The 19,620-nt window shown below is 47.1% G+C and overlaps 1 long non-coding RNA gene across 6 annotated transcripts in view; it reads left to right on the forward strand.

Moving 5' to 3' along the window:
• The first annotated feature begins 7,533 nt into the window (after nt 1–7,533).
• LOC111940325 (uncharacterized) overlaps nt 7,534–19,620 on the forward strand; it is a 34,904-nt gene continuing 22,817 nt past the window's right edge. For 2 of the 6 annotated variants that reach the window (XR_002869474.2, XR_015279224.1), the window contains exons 1-2: nt 7,619–7,836; nt 9,707–9,811. This is a non-coding gene — a long non-coding RNA (uncharacterized LOC111940325). Of the gene's footprint in view, nt 7,837–9,706; nt 9,812–19,620 lie in introns of all 6 variants that reach the window. The other 4 variants (XR_015279223.1, XR_015279221.1, XR_015279220.1 and 1 more) reach the window with 3 other exon arrangements.

Raw genomic sequence — 19,620 nt, forward strand, 5'->3', positions numbered from 1 at the left:
AAGATTCCCATGTAGGAATACAAGAGTGGAATGATGTTGCTGCAGCAGGAGTGCTGCTGGTGGGAGGAAAGAGGAGCTGTGTGCTCTGAGCTCTCAGCTTTCAGCTCAGTGTTTGCAATTGGAAATAATAACAGAAATAGCAACAGAAAATATCTCCTCCTGTGCAGATGCTGCCAGCTCTAGCAAGGGCTCCATTCAGCCCCTGACCAGCCCTGGTTTATGGCACAGCAGGAGCCAATTCCAATGGCAGTGTTGGCAGGTTTGTTACCCCCAGAGAAGGAGAGAAACCCTGCCCAGCTGGGCTGTCTGTGCTGACAAGTGGCACCAGCAAGTGGCACTGGTGGCAGCTCTGCTTTGTGCACAGCTTCCCATTAGGAAATGAGATGAGCTCACAGTCTTGTTCCAGCTCTTAGTTCTTCCCAGCCTGGACTGGATCTGAACTGGAAGAAGACTCTTCCATACTTCAGTAGCCTGCTGTGGTGGATTGTCCTCAGCAACAGCCTTTCATGTTAATGTACAGGAGCAGAAGCAAGCACCTGACCAAGCCCTTCAGCCATGCTAAAACAGACACTGCTAATAATGTCCAGGCTGCAGCTCCAGTCCAGTATGGGCTGTTTGCTTAAGGGCTGGCCTTGATGATCCTTATGGAATGTTCTGTGATACACCAGGGGCTGTAACCTGGGCATTAACTGATTCCAAGAGGTTCCTGTACATGTTAAACTGATCCTGTCCTTCACAGGAACTCGATCACAGACACATAATGTGAAATGCAAAGAGAGGGAGCTTGATGGTGTTAATGTGTGTGTTCCAAGGTCACTAATGCTGAATAGGTGACAACCGGGGATTGTTCGAGTTGTCAGTGTAAACAATGTGCTGAGCAGAGGTGAATAGGTGAACAACGAGGTGTTTAATCCTTTTGGCCACCACGGAGCCCTGCAAAGGCACCGAGTAGGAGAAATGGGTGTTTCAGCTAAGCATAGACACTGTTCCTGCAAGGTGAATCTCAAGAACCCCATAGCATTGCTCACTTTAACCAGCAAAAGCTAGTGTTACAAATGAAAATTACTAAATTTGCACCTGGATATACAAATCAGGATTCCTGAGAGCAAGGAGATTTCAGATACCTTATCAGGAGACAGTGGTGGCAGGCTGAGACCCCAACATGCCGGTGTAGTGTAGGTGCCAAAACCAGTGTGGGTTTGGCTATCAGCTGTGAGTCCTGGTGGGAGAACAAGTCCCCTTACCTGGCTGAGCATGCTGAGCCATGTTCCTGGAACTCAAAATCAATTGTGAACCCCTGAAGGGGTCTATGCTGAATTGTGACTGTGCATGGAGGAGCTTGTCCCTGTCCAAAGGGTGTTGTGGGGCAGAGATGAGGCTTTAATGGCCAAGCACCAGGGAGGAAGGTGAATCAGACCTTGCAGGGAGCTGTTGAAAGTTGCTGGCACACAAAGCCAGGCCCAGCCTGCACCAAAATGCTCTGAAAGAGTCCTGGAGGATGGGTAGAGTTAATGTGAAAGCTGCCCTGTCAGTGCCTGCTTTTACTCCCTGCACTGCAAACACTTGTTCTGGTTATAAATGGATCCATGAAGAATTTATTTCTTTTGCTGTTTCTCGGTTCTGTATTCCTCTGCTTGTATTTTGGAGCACAGAGGGATATCACTCTTGCTTTGTGCTTTGCTGTCCATCTCCTTCCTGTGCACTTTTTCTTTCTCTCCTACAGCAGAGGCATTTAGGCATCCATAAAACTCCCATAAAATTTTCTCTCCCACAACTTTTGCAGGAGCAGAAAAATGTCTGCTTCACTTCACAGACATTTTGATGTGGGGGACACAGACTTTATGTTAAAAAAATGAACAGTGGGTAAAATAACAAGCAGAGAGAAAAAGGGCAGCTTTGGTAGAGCTGATGTACTCGCACCAGCTCACCTTCAGAGCAATTACCCCATGTAAATCTCCCTTTTTTACAAAAGAGTCATGGAGAGCCAGAACCACCACCAGTCACTTCAGCCTGTGTCCTGGAAAACAGCCCTGGTACTAACACAGCTTGGCTGTGGGCCAGATGCCTGTGCATGGAAACATATTTAAACCATTACAGGAACAAGCAGGGTATAAACAAGAATTTTCAAAGTTTGGTGGTTTTTGCAACTCCAGGCAACGCGAATTAGAGTCTACAGTTATTAAGTTCCCATCTGGTGGCTTCTTTATGAAGGAATGATATTTGCATGTTTCCAGCAGAGAAAAGCTGTTTTTAGTTCAGATAAAATGGAACATTTTGCGACAGTATGGGAAATAACAGACGATACTGATTTTAGCAACTGGGGTTGTAGGTTTCACCAGCTGCCCTTTAAAAAAAAATAAAAAAAATTATCTTTAAGTAATGTTTTTCCAAGTGCTCTTAACACCCATTGATTTGGAAGACTTTGGTCAGAGGAAATGATGGCATCTTGCAGAGAATGAAAATAGCCCATTGGGTCATCTGCTTTAAGTGCTGGACCTCAGTGCATTTTTTTCCCCCTCTAATCTGAGCAATTTTGGGGGCTGGTGTAGCCACAGGTTATCAAAATGCAAGAGGATCTGATTATTTTCTTTCTTGCATGGGAGTGGTGAGCAGGAAAGACTCGCACTGCATTGCAGCTGTGGGGACTGTGAATATTCCCAAACACACAAGACAGGAACTGCATGGACTAACCTAGAAAGAAGCCAGTGCCTGGCTTGTTTTGAAATATCCTGTTCCACCACTGCAAACTGAGTGTGGTATTGGAACCAGACACAGTTTCTAAACCAGCCTGTTCAGGCAGACAGTGCCAGCTTTGAGCCTTGAAAACCATAAATACAGCTTGGGCACCAACTGAGCCACACCACTGCTCACACACAAGTGCTTTCCCACCCAAACAGCTGCTCTGCTGTCACAGCCAAGAGCAAAAGGAAAAGCAATGTCCCAGCAGAACTGCAGCTCCAGGACTGGAGCAGGGGGCTGTGCCCAGGCTCAAAGCAGTGCCAGCATCACCCTCCCCACCCCGAACTCAGGTAAGTAAATGCAGTAAATGGAGTTTAGGGGGGAGAAGGGAAGGTGTCTTGCACACAGGCAGAGGAGAATGTAATTTGCATATGAGATTCAGCAGTGGAACCACAGCCTCCCTTAGGTTGGAAAAGGTCTCCAAGGTCATCACACCCAACTGCTTCCCAAGGCCAGCCTTAACCCATGTCCTCAGGTGTCATATCTGCACATCTTTTAAATCCTTCTAAGGATGGTGATTTTACCAGTGCCTGGGCAGCCTGTGTCAGGGCTGGAGAACATTTTGGTGAAGAAATTTTCTCTAATCTTCAGTGTAAACCTCTTCTGGTGCAACTTGAGGCTGTTCCCTGGGAATAGAGTCTGACCCTCCTGGCTGTCCCCTCCTGGCAGGGAGTTGTGCAGAGCCAGAAGGTCCCTTCTGAGCCTCCTTTTCTCCAGGCTGAGTCCCCCCCAGATTCCTCAGCTGCTCCTGGGGCTCCAGACCGTTCTCCAGCTCTGTGTCTTTTCCTGGACATGCTCCAGCCTCTCAAGATCTTGCTTGGCATGAGGGGCCCATAACTGACCCCAGATTTTGAGGTACAGCCTCAGCAGTGCCCAGCACAGGGAGATGATCCTTTCCCAGCTCCTGCTGGCCGTGTTATTGCTGATAAAATGAACACAAATCTCTGTGTGTTTGCACTCCACTTTGGAAACCTTTCAGCCTTGGTGTAACAGCACCAGCACTGCACTCCAGAACTCTGCAAGGGTGGAATTTTTTATAGCAATTTAAGCTATTTCCAGCCTTCTGATAGTGAAGTGTTTTGGAAGGCAGCAAGTCTGTTATTCCCAGAGAAATCTGGGCCTGCCTCCAAGTCTTATAAGATCTTTGGGGTACTGCTAGGTTTGAACAGTGGCCTTTGGGGGAAGATTTGTCTTTGCCATGCTCCTGCTCTCCTCTTTAGTGGAAACACACAGTTCATGGTGTGTTTAAGACTTTTGCCAGGGGTGGTAATAATGTCCAAGAGACCCCATGCTTGGGAATTCCCTCAGCTCTTTTCTCTTGCTCCTGTTGTAAAATTAATATTTAATCCTCCCTCTAGCACTGAAGCAGCCTGGACTGGCTCTGTGTGCAGTGTTGTAGCCTCCACCTTTCTCCAGGACCTTTCTGGGCACAGGCTGGAGATTGACTCAGCTACTGGTGACAGGTCCTGGAATAAGAGTGGTGCTGTGCTTCAGGGCTGCCAACACATGTGCAAAAGAAGTCAGTGCTCTGCAGTGTAATACTGAGGGCTGTTCAGTTAAACTTTTCTCCTTCTTGCCTCCTTCAAGGTTTTCCATTCATGGAGAAACACATGAAGCAATAGGTCTGCAGGTCTGAGTGGCCTGGGAGCTGCTCTTCCCACAGGAATGAGCAACCAGACAGTGCCCAAAAGCTCAGCCAGGTGGGTGTGATCTTGCATCCTGCAGGCTGCCTCCTTCCAGGTCCTGGCAAAGGAGAGTCCGGAGCCACTGAGCTTATTTCATTTTTAACCACAGCCCAGCAGATCCCACTCTTTGCTCGAGGCTGGCTGGGCTGCTCTGCAGATGATCCTGCGATGTTGTGACAGTCCAGAGAACCATTATTCCGAGCTCTTGCCAATCACCAGCCTGCTGCCAGTCTGTGTCAAATGAAGCATCCCAGGCCCTGTCACATTAAATCCAGCAGCTCTTTCATTTAGAGCAGAGCAGTTTGTTTATTTGTGTTCCCTCCCCTCTTTTTGGGATGCCACACTCAATCATCTCTGGGGTTTGCTCTGCTTGTGCAAAGCCTGTGACCACAGTGAGGCTCAGTGTCCTTTGAAGGGCCCCTCATCCTTGGGCAAGCAACACTGTGGTGGTGTTTTGGGAAGTGTAAGGAAGGGGAAAGCACAGAGTACTGGTGTGGCTGAGAGAGTGGGTCCAGATCAGTCACTCACACGGGTTCAAGGGCAGGATGTCATCCCATGGCTCTGCTGGAAATGAGAAGGAGCGATGCAGAGTAGTGGCACATCTGGCTGCCCCAGCCAAGGCTGGGAAGCATCTCTGTGCCTCCCTTTCCTGCCTTGAGAACAGGAAGGGTGAGTGAGGAGCAGCCCATTCTCAGGGAAAGGGAAGATCAAGACATGATGCTGTGACCATATGGAGGGCTGGAAAGGGGAATGGTGAGATTTCAGCTGAGGATAAAGAGCAAGCCCACTTTCTCCACCAGCATTTGGGTACAGAGCTGGATTTTTCCAAGGCAGGATTGCCAGTGAGGCAGCGCCCCCTCCTATTGCTCCTGAGCAGCTCCTGCCCTCTGCAACCTCCCCCTGCCACACCACGAAGCACCACAGTGCTGCAGCAGCTGGGTGGAAGCAGTGAGAGTGCTCTTGGGGCAGGGATTTCTCTCAAGCAGACGTGATTCCTCCTTCATCAGCACAAATTCTCCTGTTCTTGCAGAAGCCTCTTGAATCAAGCCTCTCTGTGCAAAGGCTGTGAAGTCTGGTCAGCTTCTCTTGAGTTCTTAGCTTGGGAGAACAGGGATAAAAAAGAGATTCTTTGGGTTTTTTTATTTATAATGCATCTGCAGTAAGAGGTGGTTCGTTTCTTGTCATCGCTTGCTTTGGTGTCTAATTTGCCTCCTGTAGGATTTGAACTCAAATATTATGATGGGAGGTTTTATTCCCCTTTACAAGAACTAAAAGCAAATGCACAGTTAAAAGACAGAATTCCAGGGCTTCCAATCATTTGACAGAGTTATTTCTGTGAGCCAAATTAACTGAGCTTCCTCATTACTAGTGTCACTTTGTGTGCTAGCTAAATGCTCTTGAATTCAGCCCCAACCCATTTCAAAAAATACTCTCCTTAACTTTCTTGGGAGGGGCCCTCAAGCTGATCGAAAGCAAAAGGGATTTCAACTGTAGTCTTTTTCCCCTTGAAGAGTGGCTTTCATCTGTTGCTGCTTGCTTCACAAGAGAGTTTCTGGTTATTTCATGGTTATTGTGCAAATTCATGGGGAGAGCTTCCCTATGGATGAATGGAGATCTTTTCAAGGAGAAAGGGTGTCTACTGCTTTTAAGGAGTGTCATGTAACAAAACCTCATACAAACCCCCGTGTGAGGTGTTGCTTCCATACCAATGTCCCTTTAAGAAAGAGCAAGGGTAAATCCAGCTTCATTATCCAGCATGTCCAGCAATCAGCCCAGTGACATCCTTCCCTTTCATGACACGGAACAGCGATTGACTCATGGGGTGACTCTGCTTGCAGCTGAAGCCACGTACAGTAACTGGAAACCCAGAGAGACTCTGCAGTCTCCATGGAGACAGCACACTTACAACTTAATGTGATCAACAGATGCTGCAATAATCTTGAAAGATGGAGAAAATGTTTCAAACCGAGTGTTGTTTATGGTGGTTCAGTGGATGTTCAAATTTGCTCTGTTATGACTGAACTCCATGTAAACACACACTCTGGAAAACACACAGACGTGTGTGTGTGTGTGTGTGTGTGGAGGGAGAAATCTCTCGTGGGTAAAGCAGGAGGAGGTGGGTGAGCACTTTTCTGTTCTCAGCTTCTGCCCTTGGGGAGGTCACCAGAACTTTCTCTCCTATGCCAGTTTATCTGTAAAATGGGGCAGTGCTAGTCAGGTAATGGCTATGGCATCTTTTATGCTCTGGGGTGGATGACTGTAATGAGATGAAACTAGTAAGATTCTGATGGATGAGCCTATAATCTCAGTGAATTGAATAGGGATCTCCCTCTGTGCTGCATGACCTAATGCTGGAGCTGACGTCAAGATTTGCAGAGCAGATTTATACTTCTGCTTGATTTTCCTGTGAAATCTCTAATGAGTGATCATTTCTCACTGAATCTCATAAGCTGTTGTAAAGAAATGACCTGTTTTCTGTCTTCCCTGCTCTGATATTGGTACAGCCCCCATTACTGTCACATCTGGACCCTTGCACCAGTCCCAGAGGAATGGAGATGCACTCCTCAAACAGGAGGAAGGCCATGCAGATGCTAGTTTGACAACAGAAAAATTCTTGGAGCATTACTGCTAGAAAGGATGTTCCAGGTGTAGAAGCTGGCTCAGCCTTCATTTCACTGATTTGCTGGTAAGGTAAAAATTCATGCTGTACTTATTTCTTATTCTTTCTCCAAGCATCCTCTGCTGGCCACTCCTGGAGATGGGCTGCCGAAACCACACTGCCAAGCAAATTTTATTTATAAGCATACAAAGCCTTGAATTAGTGGGCTGAAAAGCACCAGGACCCAGGCCCCAAAGGCAATTCATCAGCGTTTTGATGAGGACCACTTTCACAAACACTATTAATGCCTCTCTCCCTCCCCTTTGAAGGGAAAACACAGCTGAATATGAACTCCCCATGGCAAAGTTCTGCATGACCTGGTATCCTCCAACAGGGGACAAGTTGCTGGCTGCACTGCTGTTTGCTGGGCACGTAGCTGAAACCCTCTGCAGTGGTTAGGGACTTCATCCACACAGCTGCCTTAAGGAGGGGCATTTCTGCAGTCCAAGCATCCTGCTGGGAACCACCTGTGGGGTTTTCAGCAGTCCCTCCCCACAGCTGCTGCTTTTCCTCCCACCTAGGGCCAATCTTCTTTGCCTGCAAGGCTCTCACCCAGCCAGGCTCCTTGGTGTACTCTTGTTCCTGAGAAAAGGTGCTCAGCATTGTGAACTCTCCTCCCCCTCTGCAGCCAGGGGTCAAGAATTTCCAGGGAGAAACATCTGCTGACACTTTTGGGCATCCACCCTGGAGAGATCCTCACCCATGCGGGCAACAGAGTCTTCCTCAGTCACTGCTTCCCACGTTACTGCACAGGTACCTACAAAGAGCTGAACCCATAGAGCAGCCACAGGCATCAGCAGAATTATTGATCAGGGTCTGTCTCCAAATAATGACAGAAATGCATCTCCTTTCCAAAGAGACGGGATACCTAATTCAGTGAAAGGAATTCCTTGTTGAAACCCCAGATAGGCCCATAAGATCAGCCTGATTATTTTTTGAAGCCTTGGTTCCTCCAAATAAGACTGAAAATTGAATTAGCTTGGAGAGAGACAGCCCTGGCCAATCACTCAGGAAAGCTGAAGGACAGCTTATTGATTTTCATGTTTCAAAAATATTAAATGATATCCCTTTTTGTTATTTAAAATGCTGCTTAAGCAATTTAGTAATGTGATGTTGGAGGCTCAGTTCCAGGCTTTGAATCAGCTGAAGGAAGGGGAGGAATTTCCCTTGACATGAGAGCTAGGTGGAAGAGAGATTTAGTATAATTGCCTTCCCTTCCAAATAATTGATGGCACCAAAAGAACGGCTGTATTTTGCTGGCTTCCTTTCCTGCATACCATTTATTAAAATATAGTAGTTAATTATGTAAATAGTTGATTTATAATCAGCAACACTGGTGGTTAATTGATTTTTGTGTGTGAATTTATATGACAGGGAAATACTGGTAAGGTGATTATACTGTCCTGCTAGGCCACAGCATGCTTGGGGAGGGGAAGAGGTGGTCTGGTGAGCTTCAGCAGATGGATTTTTGGTCCTTTCCTTGGGAATTTAAGTCTTCTCCAACTGGATGGACCCTATCTGTCCAGTTTACTCCAAGGGTGTGTGGAAAGAGAGTGTCTTCCAGGAAATCTCTTCTAGCTGAGAATCAGCTCTGCTTGGCTGCTTCTGAAGGTGTTATGTGGAGAGTGACACCCCTTCCCGAGCCTCTGCAGTGCTGCTGGGATTAAACTGTGGTGATTTCTTTTCTCTGCCGCCCCACCCCTTCCCTTCATATTGTTTCAGGCAAATATTTCAGAAACAGCTCTTATTCAAATGAGTGTGCAGCTATAAATAAAATATCTTCTCCTCCCCTTTCTCCCATCCAATCTCAAGTCGTGAACCTCTGCCTAAGCAGGAGAATGGGAATTACTTCCAAATGCAAACTTGGTGGCTTTAAGGTGATGTTTGTGCTGTAGCCCTGTTTCCAAGGGACTCATCACATGCAGGGACACCTGGCTGGTCTTGATCCTTTAGCATTGAGGGAGGGAAGGTGTGGAGTGAGCTGAGACTCTTCAAGATTATCTGAATGCTACTTCAGCTGTTTTCATCCCCAGTTCAGGTGCTTTTCGTACCTTTTTTGTCTGAGGGTAAAAATTCTCTTCCATGCCAGTGGCGGGGGGGAAGCTCTCCATGTCTTTCTCGCCCACTTCCTGCAGTGCTGCTGGGTTTAGGATCAGCCACCTTGAACTCATCCAAAAAGCTCCATCCACCTGGGCAAAAGGTTCCTGCATTGGGGCTGGCTTCTCCCTGAGTGCTGCAGGTTTGGAAGCTGGGTGGTGTGTAAATCCCTCCTGTGCTGCCTGAAGTTCCTTGACCTTCAACTAAGACCTAAGCTCTCTCTTTTCTGTGATGAGTTGGCGCTATTAATTGGAAATCCAATTTTGGAGGATAGCCAGGCTAATGCTGAGCCAGCATCACTTGGTTCTGCAGGCAGGATATAGGACATGCCTTGGTCTATCTATAGCCAGGGAAAGTCAGCTTGTTCTGCCTTATTGCAGGGGAAAGTGGGGTAAATAGGTCCCAGTTCCTCCCTCACCAGTCTGGCACCTCACACCATTATACTTTTTCCTATTTCTAGCTTGAAGCAATAGAAACTGTACAACAGAACTGCCAAACATAGATTTTTTTTTTTTTTTTCACTCAGAAAACAGGATAAAATTACATCAGTCCTCTGCAAGGAAAACATCTCATTGAGGTTCCTCCAGCATGGGTGAAGAGCAGTCCTTCCACCCCAAACGCTGACCTTGGGGTGAGTTCATTCCCCCTCAGAGGGGCTGGTCCTGCCCCCCTTGACTGCAGAGGGAGCCACGATTCAGAGCTCTGTTGTGAATGAGCTGCTCCCTGGAGTGCTTGGGGCTCACATGTGTGGCACATGAGATCACACTCCTGTGTCCCAAAAGGGGGATTCTTCAGTGTATCCTCAAAATGCAAAACACTTGTAGAGCTGCCTCTCAGAGGAGTCTGTTGTGTTACATCACCGAGGGGTAAACAAGGCATGCAGACCCTGGTGAACAGCAGGCTCTCAAAAGCCACACTTAGCAGAGACCTCACAGTCAGAAATGTGGCTTTTACTGACATCCAAGTTTGTCCCAGAGTTCCAGATTGGTTTGGGTTGGAAGGGACTGTAAAGCTCACCCAGTTCCACTCCTGCCATGGGCAGGGACACCTCGCACTAGTCCAGGTGGTTGTGTGGATATCTCATGGTGTGCAAGGGGAGGGACACGCTGCAGTGCTCTAAGGGGCAGTGGTCAGCCCTGGGCTTGGACATAGCTCTGCCACGTAGCCCGCTGCTGGCAGTGAGCACTGAGGTGGGACAGTGGCTGCCAAGGGCTGAGCCAGAGCTGATCAAACTCCATCTGATTAATACTAACTGCTCATAAAGTGTGTCAGGCCCAAACGTGTATCCAGTGTTAATGAATCCTCTGAAAGGCCCTGGGAAGTGGGAAGGAAAGGAAATTTGTATCTATTTTTAAAGGAATGAAACAGGAGTATTTGATTAGGTGGTGCTTGGAAGTTTTGGGTTAATTCTGCTTCTCCGTTTGTCTTGAGGAGGTTGGGTGGGCTTCTAAAGCAGCACTGGGGGAGACAGGTGGCTGCACATTTGGGCTCTGCTCCAGGAGATGCAGAATGACAGAGTCATCACAAGTCCCTGCTGAATTGTGAAGGAATTCCCTGCTTTTGGGTCAGAAGGGGAGAGGTCCCTACCTGTCCCCACACTGCAGGTTCTAGCCAAGGGCACTGAGGCCACTGTGGGTGCATTCAGGGCCACGGCAGAATGAGAAGGCTGCCAACGCCTCAGCAATGCTGTGACTGTCCCTTCAGGTACCAAAGCCAAGTACAGTGGTTTGGGAGTGAGGGAATCCAGCTCAGTTTAGTCTGGACTTTTGGGAGAGCTGGAAAGGATTGCTCTGCCCCAAAGCTGTTACCTTGTGCACAATCTCTCTGCTTCTTTTCAGGCATCACCGTGTTATCTTCCATTATTGTCACATTACCCCGACAGCAGCTGAAGCTGCAAAATCCAGGCCTTAGTTTTAATTTCAGTCAGGCTTTTGATTAATGCAGCAAAGCCAGTAGAAACCTCTAGTGCAGGCACAGCTTGGTGACTTCCATGCAGGGCATCACATCATGTACCTTACCAGCTTTGAGGGTTCCTGACAAAGCGCTTCCAGACCCTGCAGGTGGGAACAATAGGTTTTTCAACTGCTTTGGCTAAAAGCATGTGAGTTCCAGGGTCCCCGTTTGGTCTCTGTGTGTAGGCACAGCGCATTGCTAAGGATGGAAATAGATGTCAAAACAGCAATGCCTTGAACATCCCAGGGGAATCCTTGAGAATCCCCCCAGAGCTTGGGCCAGACCTGCTGCTGCTTGTAACAGCCCTGTGAATAAACAGAGCACTTTCTTCTCCATGCTGGGGAAACCTGGGCCTTTCACAAGCAATAGAATTTGCACAAAACACTTAAAACTCACATAAATGTACCTTTAGACAGCCAGATCTTGCAGGAGCAGAATGAAACCATAAAGCTCTGGGTTTTAATTAGTTTCTCACCCTTGCTATATCAAACAACCATCATTGCTCATGTCAAACCAGTGCTTATTCTAGGATATAAAAAGGCTGAGTTCCCTGACAGGGCTGAGGGATGGGAAGGTGGAGAAGGGACATGAGCAGCCTTTTGGGCCCATGTGGTTCCTGGCCTGTGGTTTCCCTGGCCCAGTGCTTGCTTGGTGCTTTCTAGTATTGGTACAGCCCCCATTGGTACAGATGGCCCAGAGGTCCCCTCCTTATTTCTCCTGGGGATGGGGCAGAGAGCACCAGGGAAGGACCTGCACCCACAGCTGTCCCAGCCCTGAGAAGCTGAGCAGGGTCAGGGACACCTCAGTGCCTGGGGACGAGAACTGTGTGGCAGCTCCAAAACAGCCCCAGCACAAGGTTCCTGATGTCCCCTCCGGACCCTGGCAGCCTCTCAGCACCTGGCAGACAAAGTTTGCAGGGTTTTTCCTCTTCTCCTGTCAGTCTGCCATCCATGTATGCACAGATGGCTGATACAGAGCTGTTGTAAAGTGTTGTTAAAGATTGAGGGGGTTTTATTTGCTCTCCCTTTGATTGATGCATGAACAGACCTATACAGATGTGATAAGGTCAAATGTAAATTTAATCAGTTTTGTTAATTTATTTATTTTTTTAATTCCTCTGTGATGCATAAACAGATCAGAGTGTTGGGAAGAAGCTGACAGTGGGGGAGCCTGTGATAACTTTCAGCTTCTGTCCAAATAATTTTAATGACAGACTGCTGAACTGTGGGGTTCCAGAGCTTTGCAGGAAATCCTGGGCACAAGAGCTTTTAGACACAGGAATTCCTGGAAAGAACTAGAAAATTCCTACAAATTTTCCACAGCACAGCATCAGATCCAGTCCTAAAATAGGTCTGAAAAGGACACACTGTCAGATGTTTGCACATCCTGCCCTCAGCTCTGCCTTGTGCTATTTCTCTTTTGGGAGGTGCAGGTGGGGTGCTTGCAGAAATCCAGCTGCCTGATGTTGGTAACCACTCTCAAAAGGATTAGCCCTGATTTCTCTGTTATCCTGCTCAGTAAAGCAAAGCTGCAGCATGGGAAGCTGATGGGTTTTTTGGCACGCAGCTGAGTCATTTGGTTGCGGGGACAACTTCAGGCTTCAGGAACAGCGGACAGTGGGATGGGCAGGACTTGCAACCACACTTGAGGTGAAATGATGATGTCTTAAGCAGTCAGTGTGATGCTCCAAACCCCATCCCTCTGCCATCATTTCCTCCTCCTTAAGCAGAGCAGGCTGTGCTGTAGACCAGTGCTGACGGGTGCCACAGTTGTGTGGCTGGTGCAGGATTTATACTTCACGTTAATTTGATGAGTTTGGCTGGTTATAGACAGAGTTAAGTGAATGCATCAGCCCCAGTTTTGTATTATGCTCCAGTGTCTTCATCAGCTTCACAGCCCTCACTGGACCAGCTCCAGGAGCCGCACATCTGTCCCCACCTGAGGAGCTCAGAACTAGATGCAGCACTCCAGATTTGCCTCACCAGGGCTGAGAAGAGGGGTGGGATCACCTCCCTGATAGAGACATCATCCCAAAAGACACTCTGACTGCAGCAGTGATGAAGGCTTTGGGGGAGAAAGAGGAAGAGTTCAGCTATATGGCAAAGGGCCAATCAATGCTATTTACCCTCAGGCAAAAGAGCAATCTGTGGCCTGTTTATTTGGCTTGGCTGTATTTATAGCTGCAGCCAAAGTGCCCCTGCTGTGGGGAAGAGCTGCCAAGTGTGGGCCAGCAGTCGGTGGATTGAGCTGTAGGAGCTGGGGCTGACGGCCTGAGGGTGCCGCCTCAGCTGGGCCTCACCTCCGGACCCCAGCGATGGGGCAGAGCCCGGCGGGAGCAGCGTGGCTCTGCATCTCAGGACAGCCTTGGCTCAGTGTAGGACACGTCCTCTGTTTTCATTGCTGGGGGAAACAAACCTTTTGGCGTGTGCTTCCCTTCACACCCCATGCAAATCCAGCTGTCCCCGCTCATGAGCAGATGGCAGGGTGAGAGCAGAGATGCCTCAGGTGAGTTGGGCTGGGAGGCACACGGAGACACAAGTGTGAAGAGATACATCCTTGCATTGTCAAAATATTGGGATGTCTACTTAAAGCAGAACAGAAGGGATTGCAAAAGCTGCCAGCTCTGCAGGTAGCAGCAGGTGGGTCTGAGTGTGGGCTGGGAGCTGGGGTGAATGCCACAGTGCTGGGTGAGTGCCCAGCTGCAGGTGCTCCAGGGGCTCTGTGCCCTGAGGGCCCTGCAAACAATAACAGGAACATTTAAATGCCATAAAGCTCGTTTGAACATGAAGATGGTTTGTACTGAAAGAGGTTGTTTTGCACGGTTCCTTTGATGGGTCTCGGCAGATAGCACCAATTATAAAATTATTAACAAACGAATGTGCTCCTTCGCTCCAATTAAATGATAAGAGCCAAAGCAAAGGGGCAGATTTTTATCATTATCAGATTACAGGCCCATATTGTGCTGATAATAAAGAGGGCACTTTCTAATGTGTTACCTCCAATATGGCTCCTTAGATTATTGTTTGGCTGTAGAAGAAATAGAAAGAACTTTGCAAAAGCAATAATAATGTGGAAGTGTCTTTATCACAGACCGTTCCAGGGAGTGTAACAAAAAGAGCCCACAATGACTCAGGCCAATGACAATGAGGATAATAAGAACATCGGACGTGGGGAGGGTGCCCACACAGCAGAGCACTGGGCCAGAACATCTCAAGTCTGTTCAAGAGATAAAGCCCTATGAGGGAGTTTGCTTCAACTGGGGAGGCAGTTTGCTGCAGCCTCTGGAAGAGTGAAAAGTGCCACAGGAGGAGGAAGAAGAAAGGAATATTAAAAGCTTTTGTGGGGGGCGGGAATCCTATTCTTTTTCCCATGTAAAGTTGGGTAGGATTCTGGATGCAGCTACAAATACACGGCTCCTCTTTCACTGCCTGAAATCTGATGTTCCAGAGGTGATAAAATGTAATTAGACAGTGTAGTACTAATTCAGCTGCCATGTGATATGTTGAAGGAGGAGAATACCTACTGCATGGGAGGAGAGACAGAATGAATTTCCCCTTCCTGACCCTGAAGCAATCATACCTAGAAGCCTGAAAGCTGTTTTTATTTTCCTCTCTGTAGGTGACAGACAGCGGTTTAAAAGAGTTCTACTCTGACTCTGCCTTGCTATGTGTTAGGTTGTTAGGCTGGTAAAATATGTAGGGGATGTGATTCCCTTCCTGTACTGACATAAATCAGAAGTCACTCTAGCTGTGCTGATTTACACAAGCTGAGGGTTTGCCTTAACAAAATTATAACAGCTTAAAGCTACTGAGGAGGAAAGGTCAAGGCTGTCATATCTGTTTCAAAGCATGGTGATAGCAGCCATGAAGCTGTGATCATGACTGATCAGGGAACCTCGTCATTAAGTGATTAATTATTATTAATTATTATTTATTACTCTAGCACCAGGGAGCCCTTGTCACATCTATGTTAAGTTCCCTTGAACCTGGATCCCCTCCAAGTTTTCTGAAGTCCTTGAGCTTGCAAAGCTGCTGATCTTGTAAGAACAGGTCTTGGAGTTGAATACTCCCAGGATCTACAGTCCTCAAAGGAGAAGTGCCATAATGTGTGTATTGCTCTGACTGGGAGGAGAGGGGTCCTGGAAGGAGCATAGCAAAGTATAACTGGGGAATAATAGTGTTGTGGAAACGGTGAGCTAAAATTAGTTCTGCTTAACTCGGGAAAATTCTTGGAGTGGGGCTGGGGAGGCTACAGGCTCTTGTGCTTCTAGTTATCCATCCCCAATGATCAGATCAAACCATCTCAGACGGCTAGTTCCAGTGAATTTTGCCCTCATTTTCACCACTGTAAGTCACCTCTCCCCTGTCAGTGAGCTGGGTTGGATTTACACTCAGTGACACAGAGGTTGGAAAGCGTCTGCACTGAATTCCTGACAGCTCTTTTCTGAGTCTCCCAGCAGAGACTCCACAACCAAGTGATATTGGCTTTCCTGGGCATCCAAGGGTCTGCTTGAAAGGCAAATTAATGTTATCTGTATGCCAGATCAAGGAGGTAAAGGACTGTTTGCTTGTCCTGATGCAGTACCAACATGTGCAGTTTTACAGCCTCAGCCTGTTGGCTGCTGCTTCTGCTTTCACTACCTGTTATTTACAGCCTTGCACACAAAATGGTCTATTTTATTCATTTTTATGTGTTTGCTTCCGAGGAGGATCTTCAGCCACAAGCTGAGTCAGCAGGATCTCCAGTCAAATAGGGAGCCTCTGTCCCTGCAAGACATTGAAACCCTGTGATGTTTTGCCTGATGGGAGAGAATTCTTTCCTTTCAGTGTGCCACATCACTCTGTTTTGCTTCCCATCTTTCCCTGCAAGCAGGAAGCAGCCCTCTTGAACGTAATTTCTATTGAAAGCAAATGGTGTCTATGTCTGATTAGCTCTGGCTTGAGGCTGTATCAACAAGCTCACTGTTGGTCCTGCATTTGCAGCCTGGAATATTTTAGGGCACTTGAGTCTGACAGATTCATGTTTATTACATTAAACCATTTTGTCATTGACTCGTCAAAGTATTATTTTCTCAGATGGCAAGAGGCAGTGGGGAAAAAACCCACCAAAGCACCTACACCACTGGTGGCAGAGGGCAAATAGTGCAGCCTTCACTTAGAGCATTGAAAGGTCTGATTCTGCTCTTGTTCAGAGCCTGATCCTGCCTCTGCTCTAGGAAGTGCCAAAGCTGTGGGAGAAAGGCCAGGCTCATGCACTCTGATGATGCTGATCAGGAGAAACCCCTCTGAAATCAGTGGGATTAGACTGAGACACAGCGCTGGGGAAGTGTGGGTTCTGCTGTGCAGACCAGGGACTCTGTCCCCAAATAGCCCAGAGCAGAGCCCTTCCACCCTTCCAGGAGCTACATTTCATATCAGCAGCTCTGTGTCAGCAAATAAGGCTTGCAAGACAAAGAGGGAGCTCTGAGGGGAAGTGTCTTTGCTTTTATTTTATTCTTTTGCTGAGTGGTTTCTGCAACTGAACAAGCAGAATAAGTCACCTTTCCCCCCCTAAAAGCTCAGGGCCTCAAGACAGGGCAGAATTCTGTTCACATTTCCTCTCTGGGGATAGGGATTCCATTACATCCCTCTGCCTCACTCTGTCAGCCTACAAAGGTCTTGAAAGGGCTGGAAAAAGTCACTGGCCAGCTTCCCTTGCTCAGGAGAGCTCCTGGCTCACACAGGGCTGGAAGGAGGAACTCTGCTCTCTGGGAGATCTCAAGTGGAGGAGCTATGGTCTTTTTCAAAATAAAGGTGTAAATTTCAAAACATGCCATGGAAGGGAAAATACCAGCCCCAACCACAAAAATGTTTAGAAGCAATCAGACTGTTTCATTTAAAACTAGCCAGAGTCTGGCAGCCTCCTCCATTATTTTTCTTTCTTGTTGAACATTCAGAAGTCTCCAAGGAATTTGCTGGTACATTTGCTTTGCTTCATCACAGGTCTACACAGAGCAGCTCTAACAGGCAAACTTTGTCACTCTGCCCATCCTGTTGCTCTGATGCAACAATCAGAATAATCCTTAATATTTCCCAGAAGCAACTTGTGCCTAGAGCTCCTGCAGGTGTTTCACCTGTGCTATTGGCAACTGCACCAAATGGGAAAGACAAGGAACCCACAGAATGGCAGGTGCTGAAGGTAGACAGAAGTGAGCTGGAAGTTAAGAATTTTAACCTAAAATACTTGTTTAGATTTTCCTTGTCAGCAAAGGTGAGAAATACAAACTCGCAGAGTACAGATGTCCTGTTTTGTGGGGGTGAATAGTAGTTTGGGGACTTGAGAGCGAGTGGATTCCTGGACTTGATTAGGGCAAAAAGTTGGTTCTGCTTATCCCTAGTGATTTGGTAAATGCATTTCCTGGGAACTATATCTTAACCTTCATTTAGTGGATGTAAGACAACTAGAGAAGTGACAAGCAGTAGATTTGGGAGTGGAACACTTCTGCTGTATTTCCTGAGTCCCAGGCCTGCTCCTTGTCCATGAGACAGCACAGCCCTCCTTCCTGCGTGCAGATTGTCCAAATTCAGTCTGAGGCTCTGCTTACAGTCCAAGCCATTTTCATATTTAAAGAAGAGACAATAAACTAGATGAAAGCCATCAGAAACTATGCAAAGTCCATTAAGATCATCCTTGGTAACTCTCCATTTAGCCTGTTCTTTACAGAAACTGGCTGAACATCTGAGATGTGTTTCCTCTGTAGAAAGATAACTCTGAAAGTAGAACCCAATCTCCAAAGAGCTTTAAGCTTTCTTAAAAGGAAGCAAACGACTCTGTGTCGTGCCACATAAGACATTAATCATTAAATGTTACGCAGATGACTGGGGAAAGAGGCCATTTGTTACAGGAGGGAAAAGAGAGAAAGTAGGGATTTTTTTTGGCTGTGCTGCCAGGAGAGCCAATTCCCATCTGTGGCTTTGATGCATTGTTTCATAAGTAACAGTGTTGGTTTTGCACAGGAGCAGCTCTCAGAAACCATAACGTTTAATGCAGAATTAAATGTATTCAAGGAGAGAGGTTTTCTGTGCTATTTTTGCTCTTGGTGGAGAAGGATGTGTCTCAGAAAGTTGCTCTTCCTAGTGCCCTCTGATCCTGCAGCAAAAACATCAGTTCCTTTGTGGTCCTCATATCAAATGTTGCTCTATGCACCATAGACCATCTCTGGGATATTTTTGTCTTCAAAAACTGTTGCCATTGCAGAAAGTGAGCCAGAAAATACACACACTATGTTGTCCTGGGCAAGAGATGTTATTTTTGTTCTTTCTTCTTTGGTATGTGTCTTTGTGGAAGCAAAAGCAATTCGGGCTAATGGAACTTGCTGTTTGTGGGCAGGAAAGAATGCGTGGCACTGGAAGCATTGGAGAATGCAGATGTTGTGGGGATCCTGGATTTATGCTGGTGTAGAGCAAAAAGTTCTGGATGTAGAGCAGTTCCCCAAAGGTGGTTCCCAAGACAGAGAGCCATGCTGTGAAGCCTGGTCACCATCCTCCACAAAATTACCCAGGTGATGTCCAGGGTGGAGAATTCTATGTTTTGCCACTCGGTGATCTGGCTTTTTGACTACAGTAGGACTTACTGTGAATTGAGTTGGAGATATTGTAGACTGCTCTTTTTAGGAGGAAGCTAATGCTGAAGTAAAGAATCCTTGAGGCAGTTTTCCTTACATGGATGTAAAAAGGTCTGGATTTTAGATCAGGGGAGAAACCCCACAGCCTAAAGTAACAGCTCCAAACTTTTCATACATAAACACAACTCAGAAACATGTTCTGTGTGTCTGCCTCTCTACAAAACACACATGGTTGTGTTTGGCTTTCCTCTGCTACTCCTTTTATCACTCCCTCTCCAAATTAAAGCTGGAATTCTCCTCAAAGTATTCTGCTCTGAGCAGCTCTGCATTTCTTTCCTGTTTTCAGTGGGTGCTGTGTTAACTGCAGCTCTTATTGAGGAGTAACAGTTAAAGCCTACCAGTTTCAGTGTGGTTTATCCCAATCCGGAGTAAAAGCCTGACCTTCCCGTTAGAGATGGTTCTGCTTTGAATGCAGGAAATATTCCCAGAATTCTGCATTACCCTCTGGCATGTTTATCTCTCCATGGGCATAATCAAAGCTCCAGCTATTGCTGCTCTACCATCTAGCACAGCTCCTCCTAATGATAATATTTTTCTCATCTTAAAACAACTCGAACAACCATGACTAAGTACCCAGCAGGTCAGCTGGGAATAATCAGGTTTCTGCCTTTGTCTTTTGCATGGAGCAATGCCTGTAAGGCATCTCAGGGTCTCTGCGTCACACACACGGGCTGGGGGGGGAATTGCCATTAATGCCTGGGAATGTGTCTTGGTTTTTCTCTTAATCTCTTATCACAAGATTAGCTAATGTCTGTAAAGCCCAGGAGGATTGGGTAATGATAAGGGATCATCAGGAGAGATGGAAAGATATGTATTGTTCTCTA

The sequence above is a fragment of the Cyanistes caeruleus genome, chromosome 25 (genome assembly GCF_971803275.1).
Source record: "Cyanistes caeruleus chromosome 25, bCyaCae1.hap1.1, whole genome shotgun sequence".
NCBI classification, from domain to species: Eukaryota; Metazoa; Chordata; class Aves; order Passeriformes; family Paridae; genus Cyanistes; species Cyanistes caeruleus.